Here is a 20,592-nt window from a genome sequence, read left to right on the forward strand (position 1 = left end):
TGTCACCATCATCTCTGCAGGTACTTAACTAAGAACTTTCTCTGAATTTATAGCAATGCAGGAGGCCACTGTTTCATAACATGGCTTTACACCAGTAAGGCACAGTTTATTGTGGTTCTGCTGATAATGCCCTTTGCATATAAACACTGATAGTGGTATTGTTCACCATTGGCATTCTCCCCATAAAACACAAATGTCTGTCTAGAGGTCACAACAGCTATTAAGAGTAGAACACAATCATCCAACACATTTGCCTCATACATTTGTCATCCATCCCTCATGATTTTAGTTGATACCATGACAATTTAACAACAGCATTGCTCCTCAGTTTTTAAAGAATTGAAACTGACATTTGATTGTAACTTAAAAGTTGATCATTTGCAAAATACTGTTTTGCTGTGATGCACTCATCAGGAGATGCTGTACCTCAGTGCTAATTCATCTCTGAATTCATATAATTTGTCCTTGGTGCAATATTCCACTGCCTTACATGCATGCTTTGAGAATTATTTGGAAATTCTTTGAATTGAAAATACACCTAAATGGATTGTAATTTGTCTGTTATCTTATCATTAATGCTGTTGATGTGTGAGTGAGCTCTTGTGAGAAGGCTACATTTAGTAAACGTGGGTTATATGGGGTGTGAAACAGAGTTATGCAACAGGGTGTAAGGTTGTTGTGGAAGTTGTTAGGTTCACGTGAGTTTTTGTGGGTTCTGCTCTCTGTTATCTCCTGTTTAGTGGTCACCCTCTAGTCTAGGGTTTGAAAAATATTGATTTTGGCTTTATTATTGTAAGCAACTACAAAATGTCTAGTTATTTCATTTTTTTATTTCATTTGCTAATTTGATAGGGACAATGCTCAACAATTAAGACATAAAAGTGTAAATACAATAGAGATAGCTTGCGAGTGCTACTTTCCATCTGTTGTCCCTAGCCAGTTCTTAAAAAGGCAGCCTAGAATAAAAGAGCAAATAGAAAAATAAAACCCAGACCCAGGTACTCAGACCCAGACTAAAGATACCCATCAGACAAGACAGTACAGCTATGGATACATATTACACACAAGACAAACAGCTATGGTTACACATTACACACACATGTTAGTTCCATCATGTCATTGTGAAGATGGCTTGGTCATCCCTTCACCTGTTAACCATACAACACTGGCTGCTTGTTTGCATTTATGTGGAGTTCAGTTGTAATGCCTGTACAATTGCAGTGCACAATTCATTATTATATCACAGTGTCACAATATCTTTAAAATCCAAAAAAGCCAATCCAGACAATCAAAAGAATACATCTGCTAGCCTAAAACCACCACTACTACCACCATTACATTTCATGTTAATACTGTTAAAACCTCTGAAAAAGGGGTCATTCCGTGTCAAATCAGATAAGGTTGTTGCTGCACCGTCTCAGATTTTGTTCAAACCTTGTCTACTGTATATCATCAATGGGTCCTAAAACCAAGGCCTGTTAAATATTTCTGTGCAAATCTTATGTCTTCATGTCTTTTTCAGACCTTGAAATTCTTTCATTTTTACAGCTTGAAAAACATGTGCCATGTTTGGGCATTAATATCTTGCCAAATATTTTCCCTAGCCTCCTCAAATTTTCTAGGGTGGAAGACCAACTCATAAAAAGCATGTGTAAACAATTTAAAGTCTGTACTAAATGTCTCCTGACTTTTGAAAGGGCCCTAGATTTCAGAAAAACGTGCATTAAGCTATGTTTTTTTCATTTGGTATCAGTATATACAATCAATGTCTAGTAGCAAAATGCTATGTTGTGTTTCACCTGAGGAGGTGCTAAAATTATTTTTTATTGTAAATGTTTATTTTGGTGTTCCCAAAACACCTGTAACTACATGCATATTCTGTGAATGGGACTTGGTACACTATTGGTATTTTACACTAAATGTCCATATACTTCGCTATTTCCACATAGATTTTTATGGTCCTACTAGCTACCCCACATACCATTTCAGTTGCATGAAAACGACACAAAAATACAACACGCCATGTTTTATCCTTATTATTGTCATGGCCTTTTGTTTGGGAGACTTCACATTTTGGGACAACATTAACAAAAGATTATATTCAGGTGTGTCCCAATAAAGGAGTTTTGAGACCCTCAATATCACTTTTTTCAATGAGACTGTGGTACAAATTTGTAATCATTGAATCGTACTGAGAACATGTGTGAACAAAGTTTCATCATATGAATGTCGAAACATGGCCTCCAAGATAAGGCCTTTTAGAGAGCGTAAACAATCAAGGGCAAAAAGACTATGAAACAATAGAATTTAATAAAAATATTTTACAGGTTTTAGTTATGGAAACTAAACATTGTGTAGACAAACTTTGAGGAAAATCGGAGTCAGTGCTGCAACCATTTTCCTGGATTTTGTCTGATTTGACATGGAATGACCCAAAGAACTTTGTCCTCATCATACGAGATTACTGTTGTTATATGTCATTATCCATTAATCGAAAGACACTTGCAATGTAAACAATATCGATTAGAAAGTCAAATATAGTTGAGTTATCCAAGGTGAAAGTAATAGGTTTTTACTTTTTATTACCGCTCCGTAGATAATCTTACGACACTAATTACATGCAAGTAATAAAAAAATTCATGACACTTACTTCTGCCAATTGCAATTTAACAATGTGACATGGCTGTGTGTGGCGTGGCTTAAGAATGTCCCCATGGCTGTAATTTGCGATTGGCCGAGTGCCCAAGGTAATTACTGCCGTCAGTGCCGTGGTGATATCCTTTACCAACACCACGACCACGTGTGTCATATTGCTTTTATACAACGGTTCCATTACCAACTCATTTAGTTTAAAGATACAAAATTGTGTTTTCTATTGTATGTTTTGATTAATTCATCCTCTGCTTATACAGAAATACTGTAGTTCCATTCTTATCCTTGGCGTTTCAGTGAGAGGCTATATGTGCTTGTGCACACAGTAATTTGTATAACCTACTTACTTATATTAATTTCTAATTAATATTAAATTGAACATTCACCTACTCTTTATCTATTCTATTTTCTCACTCAAATGTCACATTATGAAATCACTGCTCACTTGCTTTGAATTGAATGGAATATTTATGTTGGATAATTTAATGCAAGGCCGTAGTCAATGTCAACATTGAGGGGGGACCAAATCTGTGGTGGGGTCTGAGGGACCCCCAAACAGAATTTCAATAAATTTCCTACCATGCAAAAAATATTATTAAAAATCACAAACAAGTCGTTAGTTAAGTCAGTCAATTAGGGTATTCCAAACTTTTGACGGACATAGGCATAGCATAGATGGATTATGAACCCCTGGGCACAGATGCCCCCCCCCCTCCTCCAGATAGAGGGGTCCTGAGGCATTCTCCCATGGAAGATTTTTTTTTTTAAATGACCCTTTAAATGATGACTTCTGGGGAGTTTTGTGAAAAGAGAAGGGTGGAGAAGAACCAACTTCACACAGAGGCTTGGGCTTCAGGGCCCCCTGAGCTCTTGGGCCCAGTAAGCCCATTCAGTAATCCATCCCTGGACCTGTAGTATGACTCCATTTGTCTTCAAACTTTATACTTTTAAAGAAATGACAAACTAGAGTATCTTTGTTAACCTCTATATTACACAGAATGTGGTTCTTTGACTTATTACTTACACCTGAAGATTTTTTTAACTAAGGCTTAAACTCGTTGGACCTATAGCCTAATAAGATTTTGTCTTTTAATTTAGATTTTATTATGCTGGCGGCTATTCACACAATTTTAACATATGCAAGATGCAACAACCATTTCTAAGAGGCCTATAAACGGCAATTTCTGGCATTACTACTAGCATATGAATGCATTAGCCTATTTATGTTGAAAGACGTGAAAGAAATTAATGACACAGGTTTGCACAAATTCATCATTTAAAATAAAACGTTTCACTTTAGCTATCATTGTGAGAATAGGCTACAATATGGAAAATGTTTCAAAGTTCCCTTTGAGTCTGATCAGCTCCAAAAATGTATGGGATTTCCTTAGCCTGTGCTACACCTTTCCAACAAGTGAAAATTGTACCGGTAGCTTTTGCGATATTGTTGACAGCCCTACCTCACCGCAGTAGGGTGCAGTAAATGGAAGCTTTTGATAGCGCAAGCCACTTACGAAAAACAGAAAACCACCAGGACAAACCACTCAGGGGTGTAGGCTACTCTGGAACCATCACTAGGTCACTAATTTGTGCGTTATTTACGTTTGATTACATTTCAGATGGCGGTGCGTGTTGGTTTCCTGTAGGCCTATAGCGCTTTTTTCTTTCTTTATTTTGCTATGTCCGTATATTGGGGGGGACATTTTGGTCATATTTGAATATTGGGGGGGGGGGGATATTTGTCTATGGTGACTACGGCCCTGATTTAATGCAATGTCATTACTTGTGTACAATAAAGCCCCTGGTCCAGATCTTTTTTAATTATAATTATAAATAATTTGTGGCTACACACTGAAATATTGTGCTGAGCAGCTTGGAGGAGTTTTCCAGCAGATATTCCAGAACTCTCTATCTACTGCCACTGTCCCACAACCATGGAAACACTCCAATTATTTCCATTCCCAAGAAGAGCAGCCTTAAAGTCCTGAATGACATCATGAAGGCATTTGAGAGGATTGTGAAAACTCACATTCAAAGATGGATCCTCTTCAGTTTGCATATCAAACTAGGCAATATATTCCCATATATGGAATTTAATAGTTATATTTTCCAATATATTGCAATAAATGGGAAAATACTGCAATTATTGCCGTTTTCATATATTGAATAAATGCATATTGTTATACTATTTAATCTATTGTTGTGTATATTGAAATATGTCCCACATTATATGAAATTATATATTGGAAGAGGCATTTTATATATGTAAATATATATATGTACAATTATATGAGATCATATACCTCAATGTACAAGATAATATAATCTGATACGGGAACATATTCTGGCTGCCCGCAGGAAATCACGTGCATTGTGGGTAGCTTATTTTTTAATGAAAACATAGCTGACATAGCCTACTATAGAGTGTACAAATGATTTCCTTTAATTTCACGTTTCCATATCATTACAATCCGATTCGAAATTATGTATTATTTATTAATGAATTAGATTATTAATTACTGTAATGAATCATTTTAACACCTTTCCGACATTGCCCTTTTCATCTCGCCTACCCCCTAGTGGCAGCTCGCGTACCACCGTATAGTATATCACATATTTTCCAATGTTCCATAAGGGATAACATCCAAAATGAGATCTCTATACAACGGCCAGAAAAAAACTTTATTGATTCCCAAGGGGAAATTTAAGGTCTCAGTAGCATACAGACATCACACACAACATTCACTATAAGCAGAAAAAGTAATCAAGTATATACAGTTTTTTACAACTGTTTACACACGTTTTCAAAAATGTATGTATTCATAGGTCTATAGAAAAAATTATTGAGCTAATGGTAACTTGGGGAGACACAAAAATATAGTAAAAAAGACAAGTTTTACTGTACATAAAGTCGACGTTTTGTAGAACATTCCTTTCAAAGTATTATATCTGCATTAGTTCTGAACATTTCAACTGGAAATCCTCTAGGGCCAGATTGAAAGGGTCCATACCTACATATAGAGTATATCTACTGTATTCATAGGCCAATACTAAGGCAATGATTGGATGGTGTTCTGTAAAGTAATGAGTGTTTACACATGTGAAGAGAGAGAGTGAAGCACTGGTGATTTAGTGTGGCATTTTGATGGGTTGTGTTTGAAAAACGAAATCAAGTTACTTCCTGTTAGCTTTTTGTGTGTTAAGTAGAAAATTGTGTGTGGTGTTTTGCAAAATGTGTTTTAGTACATTGAAAACTGTTTTGCAGATTTGGTGTGGGGTTATGTTGTTTGGATTGGAAGACATGTTTAGAAAATTGTGCCAAGCAAAGATTTAGTGTGTAAGCAGTTGAAAAAAACTGTATAAAAAACACAGTTAAGCAATAAGGACAGTAGAAGATAAAGAATATACTAAAATACAAATTATACTAAATTAAATTAAAATTTAAATAACACTAAATCTAAATCAAGTCTAAAACAGTATCCACATAGTAAGCTTAGGGGTGATTAAGCATGAGGCGCTTGCAATGACAGAGTATAAGTATATATAAGTATATATACTCTTTTGATCCTGTGAGGGAAATTTGGTCTCTGCATTTATCCCAATCTGTGAATTAGTGAAACACACTCAGCACACAGTGAACACTGAGGTGAAGCACACACTAATCCCGGTGCAGTGAGCTGCCTGCAACAACAGCAGCGCTCGGGGAGCAGTGAGGGGTTAGGTGCTTTGCTCAAGGGCACTTCAGCCGTGCCTACTGGTCGGGGCTCGAACCGGCAACCCTCCGGTTACAAGTCCAAAGCACTCACCAGTAGGCCACGGCTGCCCTCAGGCAGGGACTGAGCCTGTGATTCTCTGTGCATAGTAAGGTAAGGTGCTCTGTGAGAGTGAGTGTCATGGTGATGGTGCAAAAGAGTAAGTCCAACAGTGCAACAGTGCAAGAATAAAGTCTAGAGACCAGCATAAAATAAATATGGACATATAAGAGAGTAGGCAAGGTAATATAGAAAAACTATATCAGTGCAAGAATGGCTTGACGTAATAGGGTTACAGCCATTATACAGTATTGATTATAAAGCATTAAGTATTAAGTATAGGTATAAGTGTGGCCACAATCCGGCTGTGGGATGGAGGGAGGGGTTATGCATATGTGCTAATATAGCACGCAAACAGTGAAGCAGTAAGACAGTGGTAAAAAGTGGCTAGTGGACAGACAGTACACAAACATGGAGAGGGTGGAGAGGCAGACAGACTATGCAGAGAAGTCTATCTCTCCTCTTCCCTTAAGTGAAGCATTGAACAGTTCAATGGCCCTGGGGACAAATGACTGCCTCAGTCTGTCTGTTGTGCAAGGCAGTGAGCGAAGTCTCCAGCTGATCAAGCTCTTCTGCTTTGTAATAGTGCTGTGGAGTGGATGACACTCATTGTCCAAAATGTTGATCAGTTTGTTCAGGGTCCTTTTGTCAGATATTGAAGTGATGCACTCCAGTTCAGCTCCCACTACAGAGCCAGCTTTCCTTACCAGCCTGTCAAGTTGCCCAGCATCCTTCTTCTTTGTGCTTCCTCCCCAGCATACCACTGCATAGAAGAGGACGCTGGCAACAACAGACTGGTAGAACATCCTGAGGAGCTTGCTGCACACATTCATTCTGGCTACTCTGAGGACGTCTTCTGGATGTTCAATAATTCAGTCTTTCAAATGTCTTTGACAACAATGTCTATATAACACCCCAAAAAAGACATCTATAGAACGTCCAGAAAAGATGTATCAAAAACTTTCATTGTGGCTACTCTGAGGACGTCTGCTGGAGTACGGCGGCCATGTCTTTTTGACACATTTTGGACCACTTTTTGCTCAGTGGGTAGTGAAGTTTGCTGAAAACACTGTTCTCCTTTCCCTGCTATCAGGTTCTGTCCAAGATCATGGGCTTGTCCTCAGTGAGTATGTGGAATGGCTTTTTGAAGATAAATGTTACGAAGACCAAGGAAATGTTTATTCACTTCACCAAGCATGGAGGATGCAGGACTGTTACTACAATCCATGGGGAGCCAGCTGAAGTTGTACACGAATACAAATACCTGGGCACTGTCATCGATAACAAACTGCGTTTTGACTCTAACACAGATGTGATCATTAAAAAATGTAAACAGCTGCGGAAGCTACACTCCTTTGGAAACATTCTCAATGGTTTTTACACTTCCTTTATTAAAAGCATATTGACCTTTTTATTAATACTGGTTTTACTCCCTCTCAATCAAAAATAAGAAACACCTCCAGAGCATTGTGAACACATGCTCTAAAATCATTGGCCAGGCCATACTCTTCAGTCTCTGACATCACTGAATGACAAGACAACTCTATAGAAAGTTTTTGCCTGATGATGGTCATCTGTAGCCTAGAAATCTAGACGCACCCTAGCGGCGGCAAATTAATTTGCTCAGCCTGTACGTCTAGTAGGGATTTCTATTGGCTGACGCCGTGGACGTCATCCAATCACATCGCTCTATTTTGTTAGAGAGGCGGGCTTAACAGGATAACGATCGGTTGATCGGTTGTTTGAATCGGTGTTGGCGTCAACTTTGGAGGAGTTGGACTTTTGAGTTGAGCAACACAATGCACTTAAGTCATTCCTTTCGAAGAAGGATGTATTTGCCGTTTTGCCGACCGGATACGGATATGGTCGTTGAATTTCCCCTGGGGATCAATAAAGTATCTATCTATCTATCTAGCGCTGGCCTATTGCATGCCTAGGCAGTTTGAAAGACAATTCTCTGCCCGCCCCTTGGATTAAGCGAGGTGAATGGTTCGATTCCAGACTATACATTTCAATGATATAGGATGGCCCGCCAGGCTAGGTCATCTGACCAAAACGTCGCAATCAAAAGCTACAATTGGAAATTAAGACAATGTGCGGGAGCTTTCTGCTTCCTTTGATATTAGTGACCCTGTGGTCCTTCTCCGAAGCACCCATCCCAAGGAGGTGTGCAAAAGCCCTCAATAGTATCCCTTGTGGATGAGTAAAATGTTTTCAATTGAATTGAATTGTATTGCTGTATTCTCAATTCCAGAAAGTGCTGCTCTGTTGTCTTTGGTTATAATCAGCAAACTATCTGGCAGTAATATTCTAGTCTTTGTCAGCAACTGTCAGAAACTGTGATAAGGTGTCAGCCTATACTTGCTTCCATATCCCAGTTTCTTTTGGAGTAGTGTAGGCCTACTCCAGCTAACACAACCAGATATCTCAAAACTAGGATTAGGTTTATCAAGGGTTCTGAAATTGGGATATGATGTTTACGTGCAAACACAAAATCCGAAAGCTTAAAAACCCATTAATAACCAGGATACTCAATATCCATGTAAATGCAGTCATAGTTGCCTCAAGATGAATCACCAAAGATATCAATAGATGAATTATGAAACACAGTGTCAGTTGTCTTTATTGGTTCACCACATCAATGAGGTGATTTGCTTCCCTAAAGTCCATTAATAATATTATATTACATTAGATGATCATTTGATTTTTTGCTATATGTTTCCATGTAAAATGTAAAGCTTTTTTCATGATACCAATTATTTTCTTCTGTAACTGACTGCTACAAAATCTCACACCATCATTTTGAACATACACTTTATTGACAGTAACTTAATGACTGCTTTAGCGCTCTTGATTTTGGACATATAAAAGAGAGAATTTTAATCAATGTACAAGTCGTGTATGAAAACATGATATCTCAATAATTATATAATAATACAAGCTATTTTACCATTTAATGTATGTATAATCTTTAAAGAAAATAATATAATTAGTTTTTTTCTTCTTCAGAATTGACTCTCTAGGCAGATACTTTCAGCAGTAACAACTGAACTATTTGTTTTAGAGAAAATAATTAGGCATTGATTCAGTGCTGTAAAAAGAATATGTACTTAGTGTGTTTGTGTTTCACTGACTAAAAGAAGGGAGTTCCACACTTCTCAGTTCTCTAGGTTTTGACTTCTTAGTGGCCCTGAAACACTGATAGGTCATGACAGCTGCGGCTACAGCACCAATAATGGAGAGGCTGAAAAGAACATTCAGAGTCGTCACAGCATCAGGAATCGACACCTCCATGCCCAGAAACCACACCACTGCAAGCTCGACTGAAAAAAAATAATTTGATTCAGTCTATATTCAGAAATTATGATGAACCTATACAGCTGTGATAATACAGGAATGACCCGTTAATTCTTTATGGTCATGATCACTGACGCCAGTCAAAGACGTGTGGGTAATCTTTATCTTAAGTTCTTATTGATAAACCTCGACAGTGGACAATGTCAGCTTTTACCTTGAGTCTCAGGAGTGAGGCATTCATGAGGAACCTGTGAGGGGTCTGGGAATCCATTGCAGCGGGTGACAGAGGTGTACCATTGTGCAGATCTTTTGGGAACACGAGGCAGGGAAAAATCGGAACGGTTTACATAGAAGAGGCCAAACCGCTCTGAATATCCACTGGCCCACTTATAGTTGTCCATCAGGGACCATGCTGTGTAGCCACGGAGATCTACACCATCAATCAGGTATGCTGAAACAGATATTGGAACCACATTTGAGCCTATTTTTGTGACTGAGTGGTTGTAGAGTGTCTTGTGTGTTTTAAGTAGGCAAGTTAGATTAATAGCAAATTGTGGTTGGCTGTTAAATGGAAAGTGAACAAATTCACACTCTCAAAAGAAACTATATTAACAATGTACCTTTCAAGGCCTGGTTGATGTAATTCTCATAGTAGTGGATTCTGTGTATATCATTGAGATCTACAGGGCCTACTTCGGAGACACCGTTCTCTGTGACAAATATGGGAGGGTTCCCATACTCATCCTTGATGAAATTCAGGAGCTTTCTGAAGGCATCCGGGCTGACCCTGAGCCACCCAGATCCTGTCTCCAGCCAGGACCAATCATAAATGCCTGCGGTGCCCCTAGGTGACGTTGCAAGAATAGCAAGTTAATGAATAATGCTGAATTGTGGGGAATATAGCTATTATTAGAGGTTTTATTACCTATCCGCGTCATAGCTTTGAACGTCAATCCTATAACCCGCTCTAAAAGCCATGATTGACGTGTAGTGGTTTAATCCAAAATAGTCATGAGTTCCGTTGATCCTTTGTATTTCAGATGGTGTAAATTCTGGAAGCCTTGTAAAAGTCAGAGAGAATGTGACCATTGAAAAGATATACCATCCAACTGAATTCAATAAAAAGCATGTAGATAAAACATAACAGGCTATATCTTTAAAAGTAAGGTTTCCCCCAAAGGTTAACATTATTAACATTAATGTGCAGCCTCTGGTAATACATTAATACATGAGAATGTTACCACCATTCCTGCTGACCATAATTGTACTGATTCTAATGATGAGTTATCCTCAAAGTATCCTAGCAACTCCGTGGCCATCCATATACTTTGAATCAGCTCCTTGCAGTAATGTTTTCACCCCTGTCAGTTTGTTTGTTGGTCCGTTGGTTATTTTTTTATCAGGATTATGTGAAAACTATAGGCCCAATTTTCTTGAAATCTGCTTAAAATAAGCATGTGGCATAGGCCAAAGATGATCCCATACAACTCTGGAGCAGATCCGGCTCACAGGAATGGCTTCTAATCATTCAGTGTGTCCTGCAAGTCGGATCAGCACTACCGTGTCATGGGTTTGTTAAAAGTTTTAATCATTTTTGATCTCATTGCTTCTGTCAGTTCATTTAGTTGTACAGGACGTGGGTGGGGACCCCAGCCTTAACATGGTGGGTCATGCAGAGGGGCTTTTAAACCTACATGTGCATGACACAGTCTATAAGTTCCCAACCATACATAGATGGTGCTGTGTATGAAAAATGAGGCATTAAAATGGTCTGGTACAGCACATTGTATTCTCACCTAGACTTGGGAAGACCAGCCGCAAGGCTTCTCTCTCGAACAACACGTTTCGTGATTTCATGATAATCCCCTTTGAAAATTGGATGAGCAAACCATTCAATGAAGAACTGCCAAATACACAAAGACTATGTGAAATGTCTTCAACAAAACATATAAGTTTAAAGAATACAATAAGCTGTTCCTTACTTGGTTGTAACGCTTGACCATATCCAAATCATCCTGTTTTGATGGATTGTGAGGGTATGCCCAGTCATGATTGATTGTGATGGAGATTATGCCCCCTTGCTTGGAACGGTATTTATCATTGTACACGTGCCAGGCTTCAGCATGGGATTTGATTATGTTATGAGTAACGATGTAAGGCCCTGTACCTGGTCTGTCACTGATACCTATAAAGAAAAAACAACCGTCATGAGTTCAACATGCAACTTCAGACAATGTTTTCAGAACATGTTGCAAATATTATTGCAACAGGTGGAAGGAAACCTAATTAAACCAAATCAAACAAAACATGGTCAGTTTTACTCTGTTACACCCCTGTGAAGTATTGTTTTACACTAGCCCCTGTGTAACATTATAAAAGCACTGTGAATTGTTAGGAACAGAGCAGGATGCACTTTGATGATCAATTCCTCACCCAATACTTACGGTAATAGTATTGGCAATTCATACATAGTTCTCCTTCTGTATAAGAATGTCTGCTAAATGGCAATTGATGTAATGTAATGACTACAATATATAAGTAGTAACAAATAAGGGAGTCACACATAATAATATGATGCCAGACTGTTTTTGAAACTTATTAAATAAATCCTTTAAAAAAATGTTAAAATGACCTACAAAATGTTTTTTTTTTTTTGCTTCATATCTCATAAACATAATTACATACATTTCTGGTGAAATATTGTACCTGGTGCAAAGGTGCCATATCCATATCCTATAGCAGCTACAATCCAGGGCTCATTAAAGGTGATCCAGAATTTCACTTTGTCTCCAAGGTGACTAAATACGAGATCTGCGTAGTCCTTGAACCACTGAACGCTCTGAGCATTCTCCCAACCGCCCATGTCCTGCAGAGCCTGGGGAAGATCCCAGTGGTACAGGGTCACCTGAAAAACAAATGAGAAAGTAGCCACCAGCATAGTAATGTTACATTTATTTAGGAAAATGGATTCAAAATGGATTTAAAATGAATTAACCATTTCATTGGTGGGTGATGGTTGTGCCAACAATTCAGTCCATAGATTTGAAAGGGACACACATTTTTTTCAAGCATGCATAATTAGTGTATGCATTGTAAAATTGTAAAGTGTGTTTGAGTGTGGAAACTAGGGAAAAAAGTCCCAACCTGAGGCTGGATATTAGCAGCCAGCAGCGCATCAATCAGACGATGGTAGAAGTTGAGCCCAGCCTGGTTAATGGTTTTAGTAGTGCCATCGGGCAGAACCCTGGCCCAGGCTATGGAGAGGCGATAATGGCCCACGTTTAAACTCTTCAGCATGGATATATCCTCCATGTATTTGTTGTAGCTGTCACAAGCAATGTCTCCATTGTCATCATTTCCAATCTTTCCAGCAAGATGAGAAAACTTGTCCCATATGCTGAGACCTTTTCCACCTGATCTCCAGGCCCCTTCAGTCTGAGAGTTAATAGTGAGGAAAATGTAATAATGAACAATTAAATCATTTGCAGACTTCACATAACTTACTTAACAGACATTTTTAACAGATCTAACAACAACATGGGAAGGTCATATCATGCATATTTATTATGCATATTTGTATAGCAGATGCTTTTGTCCAAAGTAATGTTGGCTACAAGTAAGGTTGATAGCAATCCAGGAAAGAGCAGATTAAAATCACTAAAGGCCACCATTTATGTATCCACATGAACAGGCGATGGATCTTTGCATAATTTGGTTTCATATCAAACAGGTCACCATTGACCAAATTAATAATGCTTAATTTTCTGTTTAATTAGGCCTTTCCTGGACCAGCTGCCGAGCCTGCTTATTTTCAGTGATTCATTTCAAGCAATCTGATGGGCAAACTAATGAAATGTTATTTGGGGATGCAAAGGGTAAAGACGTAGACCAAGGAAGATGCATTAAAAAAAGATGGAATGGATATTCTAATTTCTTCCAATTCCCTAATTGTATTATCATTAAGTAGGCCTTAAGGCAAAAGCTGTATTGCTGTACGTGTGCGTGCGTGCGTGTGTGTGTGTGTGTGTGTGTGTGTGTGTGTGGGGCGTGGGGCTTCATTCATAAATATGAACGAATGGGTGGCAGCTATTTCATAGGAGGTGTTCACTTTCTCTGAATGCCAATGTGCAACAGTGATGGTAAATATATGTGTAGAAAAGTGTAAAAATAATATTTACAGAATTGTTTTTTTAATCACCTGATAGGCAGCTGTTGATGAGCTCCAGGCAAAACCATCTGGGAAATGGCCATAGATCAGTTTGTGCACCATTGTTTCTGGGAATCCATTTTCTGTAATTATCTTGTGGTATAAGTGAGCTGATTGTTTTGGTGTTCTGGGATGGAGGGGGTTTGTGAAGTCAACGTGATGAAGCCCAAATCCCAGTGTATAGCCACTGAGCCACTCAAATTGGTCCATGAGGGAATACAATGTGTAGCCCTTCACCTTTACCCCATCCAGATTGTGAGCTAAACAGATATAATACACAATTAGATACACAATTAAAGCAGAAGTCCTCTCATAAAATGCTTACTTACAAAGTATATATATATATATCTTTACCTTTCAAAGCCTCATCAATAAATGTTTTCAAAAAGAATGTTCTGTCAGTATCTTCCACAGTTACTGCAGGAGGTGAAGCCATTCCATTTTCTGTGATGTATATATCTGGATCTCCATATTCTTCTTTGATCCAGTTGAGAAGTCTTCTGAGGCCCCATGACACAGCTCTTTGCCCATGGATAACAGTGGTAGGAGAATCAGGAACTTCCTCATTCCCAAGGTCCTGATCAGTGTCAAAAGATGGAGGGGTAAGTGCAGTGGTCACATGTCGCACAATTTTTGTGGTGTAGGAGGTAATGCAAAAGACATCAGCAGTGCCTTGAATATAAGCCCTGTCCTGGTCAGTGAAAGTTGGCAGTCTGGACATTCCGAGGTCCTGAAGTTCACTCTTGTTGCTAACTTGCCATTTCATGGCATCAGGGTAGTCGCCATTTTTGAAGATGGGGTGGGCAAACCAGCCCAGCTGGAACTGGAGGGCTCGGTCAGCAGCAGTTACCTGTCGAGGATCGTTGGGGTCTTTTGGCTCAACCCAATCTGCATTGAGGCTGATGGACACTAGTCCTCCTTGAGTTGATCTGTAGTTATCATCATAGGTGTGATATGCTTTAGCATGAGCTTTGAGGAGATTGTGTGCAATTTTGTAAGGGGCATTTCCTGGATCTTTAGAATTGGGAGGAAACTGGCCCAGTCCATAACCAGACCAAGCAATGGTATAAGGTTGGTTGAATGTGATCCAGAACTTGACTCTGTCACCAAAGGTGGAAAAGCAGAAGTCACAAAAGTCATTGAAGATGTTAATCATGTTGGCATTGTCCCACCCACCAGTGTCCTGTAGAGCCTGAGGAAGGTCCCAATGGTAGAGAGTCACCATTGGGGTGATGTTATGGGCAAGGAGACCATTGATGAGTCTATTATAATAGTCTACTCCCTTCTGATTCATAGAAGGTCTTTGGCCATTCGGAAATATTCTTGACCAGGACAAGGAAAATCTGTAGGACTTCACTCTCAGAGACCTAAGCATGTAGAGATCCTCTTCCACCTTATTGTAGCTGTCACATGCAATATCACCGGTATCATTGTTTGGGGTGTTCCCAGGCTTCTGAGTGAATGTGTCCCATACACTTAGTCCTTTTCCATCTGTGTTCCACGCACCTTCAATCTGATAGGCTGAGGAGGAGACACCCCACTGGAATCCTTCAGGGAATGTTCCATAGTGGTAAAGAGTTCTTTGGAATTTTGTTTGACTTGAAAACTTTTCCCAAACAACTTTGGCTTTGGAAGGAACTTCAGAAGATGGTAAACTCGACAATCGAGTGCTTAAAGAATGCTTGAAACTAATCGAACCAGCATTTTTTCTTTGTACATCTGCAAAGCCATTGTTCTGAACTATTTCCGAGTAGAAATACGCAGATTTTTGGGGGGTTCTTGGCCTGTTTAGATCTTCGAAGTTCACATAGTGTAAACCATACCTCTGACTGTAGCCTTGTGGACCTTCAAATCCATCCATTAATGACTGAACAGTGAATTTTTGAATGTTAACTCCATCTAGATTTATAGCTGTTAAATGAAGAAAAAAAACATTATTTTATCAGATGATAAAAACTATTTGGTAACACTTTACTTGACAGTATCGACATATGAGTGACATGACACTGTCATGACACATGAACCCTAACACCTAACCCTAATCCTAACCCTAATCCTAACCCTAACTTGTTATAACAAAAACGTTTATGACTTGTTTATGACACGTTCATGACAGTGTCATGTCACTCTTATGTCGATACTGTCAAGTAGTGTAACCAACTATTTATTTTGTTAAGCGACAAAAATTGATAAAAAACAAATTACCTTTCAGTGCCTCGTTGATGTAGCCTTGCAGAAATTCTACACATTGGGTGTCATTGAGCACATTTCCACCGTAAGCTGTTGGCATCCCAGTTCCAGTGATGTGAATTGGCACATTGTTGACTAATGTGTACTGTGCTGAGATGTAGTTGAGCAGACGGCGAAGTCCCCATGGTACTATTTGAACCGAGCTAGACCCTGTACTTGGCCAGCTGGGGTCAACATGAGACTGGAAGTCTCCAACACCATGAGGTCCTGGAACACACTGTCCGCTACTGTCATTTATAAGACGGCTGGTATAGTGGTTCAGCCCAAAGAAATCTGCTGTTCCTTTGATCCGCTGTTTCTCAGCTTCTGTGAACACAGGAAGTCTTGCTACCTCAGCGGGCTGACATTCCTGCCTTTTCTGTTCAATCTGAGTCTTTAGCTTCACTGGATAGTCTCCATCCACGAATATGGGGTGCGCAAACCAGCCCAGCATGAAGTCCAGGTAGCGTCCAGCTGCCTCAGTGTCCTGAGGATTTGTCAGAGGCTCAGCCCAGTCTGAGTTCAGAGCTATGCCCACTCTCCCACCCTGCTGTTTCCTGTAGTTATTGTTGTAGACATGCCTGGCCTCAGCATGGGACTTCAGTATGTTATGGGTCACCTGAGAAGTCCAGAGTCAATATTGATGCTTTGTTATTGTTTTGGTGTGCGAATAAAATAGTTGAAAGAACTGGAAAGAGTCGAAGATCAAAGTATGCCATATCACATCACACATCACATCACACTCAGCCTCCACAACGGTGGGATTCGTCCAGCCTCCATTGTCTTGTAAGGCCTGAGGAAGGTCCCAGTGATAAAGGGTGACAACGGGCTCTATGTTTGACTGAAGGAGCGTGTTGATGAGGTTGTCATAATAAAGGGCTCCTTTCTCTGACAGGCTCCCCCTGTGGCCAGTAGGGAAGATTCGGGCCCAAGATATGGAAAACTGAAAGGTGTCGGTGAGCAGACCTCTGAGCAGATACACATCATAGTCCACCTTGTTGTAGCTGTCACAAGCCAGGTCAGCAGTCTGGTTATCAAACACATGACCCTGGTGTCCAAAACGGTCCCATATTGTTTCCCCCTTGCCATCTTCAGTCCAGCCGCCCTCCACTTTGAAAGACTCACTGGAGACTGCCCACTGAAAGCCCTCAGGAAATGATCCAATCAGGAAGTCATCACGCTCAGATGGGGACTGAGAGCTAAAACTCTGCCAGACGTTCTCATATGTGGACAGTGACTTTTTGTTTTGCAATTTAGCATTCCCATTATGCCTTGTCAATCTGAAGTCAAGAAAATAATTTGTCAGTGCCGAAGGAGTTTACGTATAAATGAAAATTGAAAACTGAAAACAGTTCAGATAGGTCACCTGATGTTGTCTCTGAGCTTCACAAGAAAGTCTTGTACATCACAACCCAAAACTCTGCCATCTCTCCAGTTTTTCAGGACTGGAAAAACAGAATAGTTATTTTCTAAATACGCAACCACATATTCCAAAGTGTCCAAATTCTAAAGTAGAATTATGTGCATATAAGGTTACATTTTGTGCATTGGATGGTTGGCCTAATTAAAAAATTAGGATATTCTTACCCCCTAGATCATTAGAAATGGTTGGTAAATATTTGTCCTTGTTGGAACATCTCTTCATACTGAATTGATAGATGACCACTGGTAGGTCACTGTACACCTAGGGCAGTAAATGCAGTGTTCACAGAAATGAGGGTTAAGAAAAAAAAACAGTTGATCTGATAATCGGTGACATTTTCTGGCTGAAAGGCTTTGTGTTCTTTCACCAATACACATAGATCCATCTGGCAATTTAAAATGGTTTGTTATATTACCAGTCACCATATTTATTGTAATATATCACAGAGACTGTTAGGTATCTTTTGGACATTCAGTTTGGACATTCAGTAACTAGTATGCCCTCATTGAAGTTGGGAATTTCCTGTAGGGAAATTTGTTCACTTCATTCTACCCTTCCAGGGGTAGTGTGCACACATACATACACACTTGAACTCACTAGGAGCAGTGGGCAGGCCTTAGTCCAGCGCCTGTGACCAGTTGGGGGTTAGGTGCCTTGTTCAAGGGCTGTTCAATCACTCCCCTCACCCACATTTTTCATATCAGTCAGGGATGGAACTGGCCACCTTTTGGTCACAACTCCGATTCCCTAACCAGTAGGCCACAGATGCAACAATGTGGACTGATACACTGTTCATTGCATTCACCAGCATTTTCACTGCTGAATCCATAGATAGCAATTAAATGCTTTTATTTGGAATTGGTAACAACAAAAAGTTTAAAAGTGCTACTGCTACCCAAATTATCCACTTCAGGGTGGCAGTTTTCGGCAGTTTTCGGCATTTCCTCGATTACCTGTCTCAGGTGCTCCTCCAGGCTTGTTTGTCTGGAACACTCATAGTCAAACACCAGCGACACAAAGTCAGAATTCACCTGTTGAATTACAGGGTCAAAAGTTTAATTTTGCATTTGATTTTGTAAATGTATGACTACTTCGAACTTGAACTTGACCTTGGCCTTACCATTTTAGCGCTGCTTCTTTGATAAAAATGGGCTCTTAGTCCAAATGCCACCTGACCACCTACAAAAGATAATTGGATTTTTATTGTCATATTGAACAACCTTGATAAGCTTTTAGATTCAGTTGATCCTTCACTCACTGAGAATCTGAAGAAGAGCTCGAGACTGCTCTATGTGGATTATACACTACAGTATGACTTATAGCAAATAAATGTACGACATTGATAAAAATAAACATTGTGATGGTTGTCAAGTTGTGTTTATAACATTGGGTCTGTGATATTCATTTCTGTATATTCCTTGATTAAAACATAACTTGCAACTGGCAAATATCTATCTGTATGTGTGTTTGACATTACAAATGATATTGCATATGCTGATAAATTACTGTAATATAGCATATTGTCATAAAACATATTTTATTCTCATGCATGAATAAAACCTTACACATTAATACTTTAACTCTTCAATAAATTATCATTATTATTCTTATCTTACCTTTTACAAAGAACATAAGATGATAGAGTAGATACACTCTATCATGGGCATGGAGGGCACCTTGCAGAGCAGACGCAGAAGAGGTCTTGTCTTCATCACTACTCAGCTCATCTAGATGACTGAAGGTGATCCAGTACTTCACCGAGTCTCCGAACTCTGCAAACACAAATTCTGCATAACTCTCAAAGGCCTTTGGCAGTTCAGGACTGTCCCAGTCCCCAAGTGTGGCCCTGAGTCCCTCTGGAACAGCTGAGCGGTGTAAGACCACCAGGGGCTGCAGGCCTGATTCAGTCAGCTGCTCCAGAAGGGTCCTGTAGCACCTCACTGTGTCCCGAAGGGGGCGACTGGAGTCTCCTGTGGGGAGGATGTGGGACCAGGAGAGGGGCACCTTGTAGTGCGTCACCCCCCGACTCTGCAGATACTGGAAGTGGTCTCTGAGCTTTGAGGGCAGTGCATGGCTGCAGTCAAATACATCATGAGTCTCCTCAGATGGGAATGTCTGGCTTGCAGAGGGACTTAAGGTCAAGTCTTTTACTAAACTGTGGGTCAAGGGGCCAGCAAGAAGCATGAACTCCTGTGGTATATCCCCCTTCCCATGGCAACCCTGAAGGCTCAGCAGCCACAGAGTGAGCAGAAACATTGTCACCATCGTCTCTGCAGGTAGTCAACTAAGTCTTTTCACTCAATTTATAGCAATGCAGGAGGCCTTTGTTTCATAACATAACTTTACACCGGTGAGGCCCAGAGTTTATTGTGATTGTGGTGATAATGCCTTTTGCATCTAAACACTGATAGTATGACATAAACACTGACAGCATTGGCTTTCTCCCAATAACACACAAATGTCAGTCATATAAACACTGATAAAGCACCACTGTTGCTGGTTGCTGTCATTCTCATAAAAAGAGGTAATGTGTAAAGAGAAAGCCATGTGAGCAGCAACAGCGGAGGGTACTTTATTTTGCATGTAAATTGATATGGGTGTAGATTTTCAACTTATTTAATACTTGAGATTTCATTATACTGGTATGATAAGTAACTATTCTCTTTAATAGAATATTATGGAAAAAATCATATTTTCCCGTAATTTATTTCAAAAACTGAAACTTTCATATAATCTAGGTCAGTTTTTCTTAACTGGTCTGGCCTGGGGACCCTCAATTTCCCGTGGTCATTAAGTCACGACCAAGTTCCCAAGCCAAATGATATGGTGAGCTACATGGTAAGACGCGCAAAGTGCCTGTATTGTTTAGAACATGTTAGTGTTAGGCACATTTGCAAAGTCCTCAACTCCTAGTGTCACGTTTCGAAGTACTCGACAGGTTGATCTTTGACAGTAGAGAGTTTGTTTCCATG

General features: G+C 39.7%; 1 pseudogene; it reads right to left on the minus strand.

The window, feature by feature from the left end:
- Nucleotides 1-9,590: 9,590 nt before the first annotated feature.
- LOC143099895 (lactase/phlorizin hydrolase-like) lies at nt 9,591-19,885 on the minus strand (annotated as a pseudogene).
- Between the last annotated feature and the right edge of the window lie 707 nt (nt 19,886-20,592).

The sequence above is a fragment of the Alosa pseudoharengus genome, unplaced genomic scaffold, assembly GCF_046254945.1.
Source record: "Alosa pseudoharengus isolate Yale_2024_CS ecotype anadromous, Long Island Sound unplaced genomic scaffold, YU_APseudo_1.1 YU_APseudo_1.1_scf_3, whole genome shotgun sequence".
NCBI lineage: Eukaryota > Metazoa > Chordata > Actinopteri > Clupeiformes > Clupeidae > Alosa > Alosa pseudoharengus.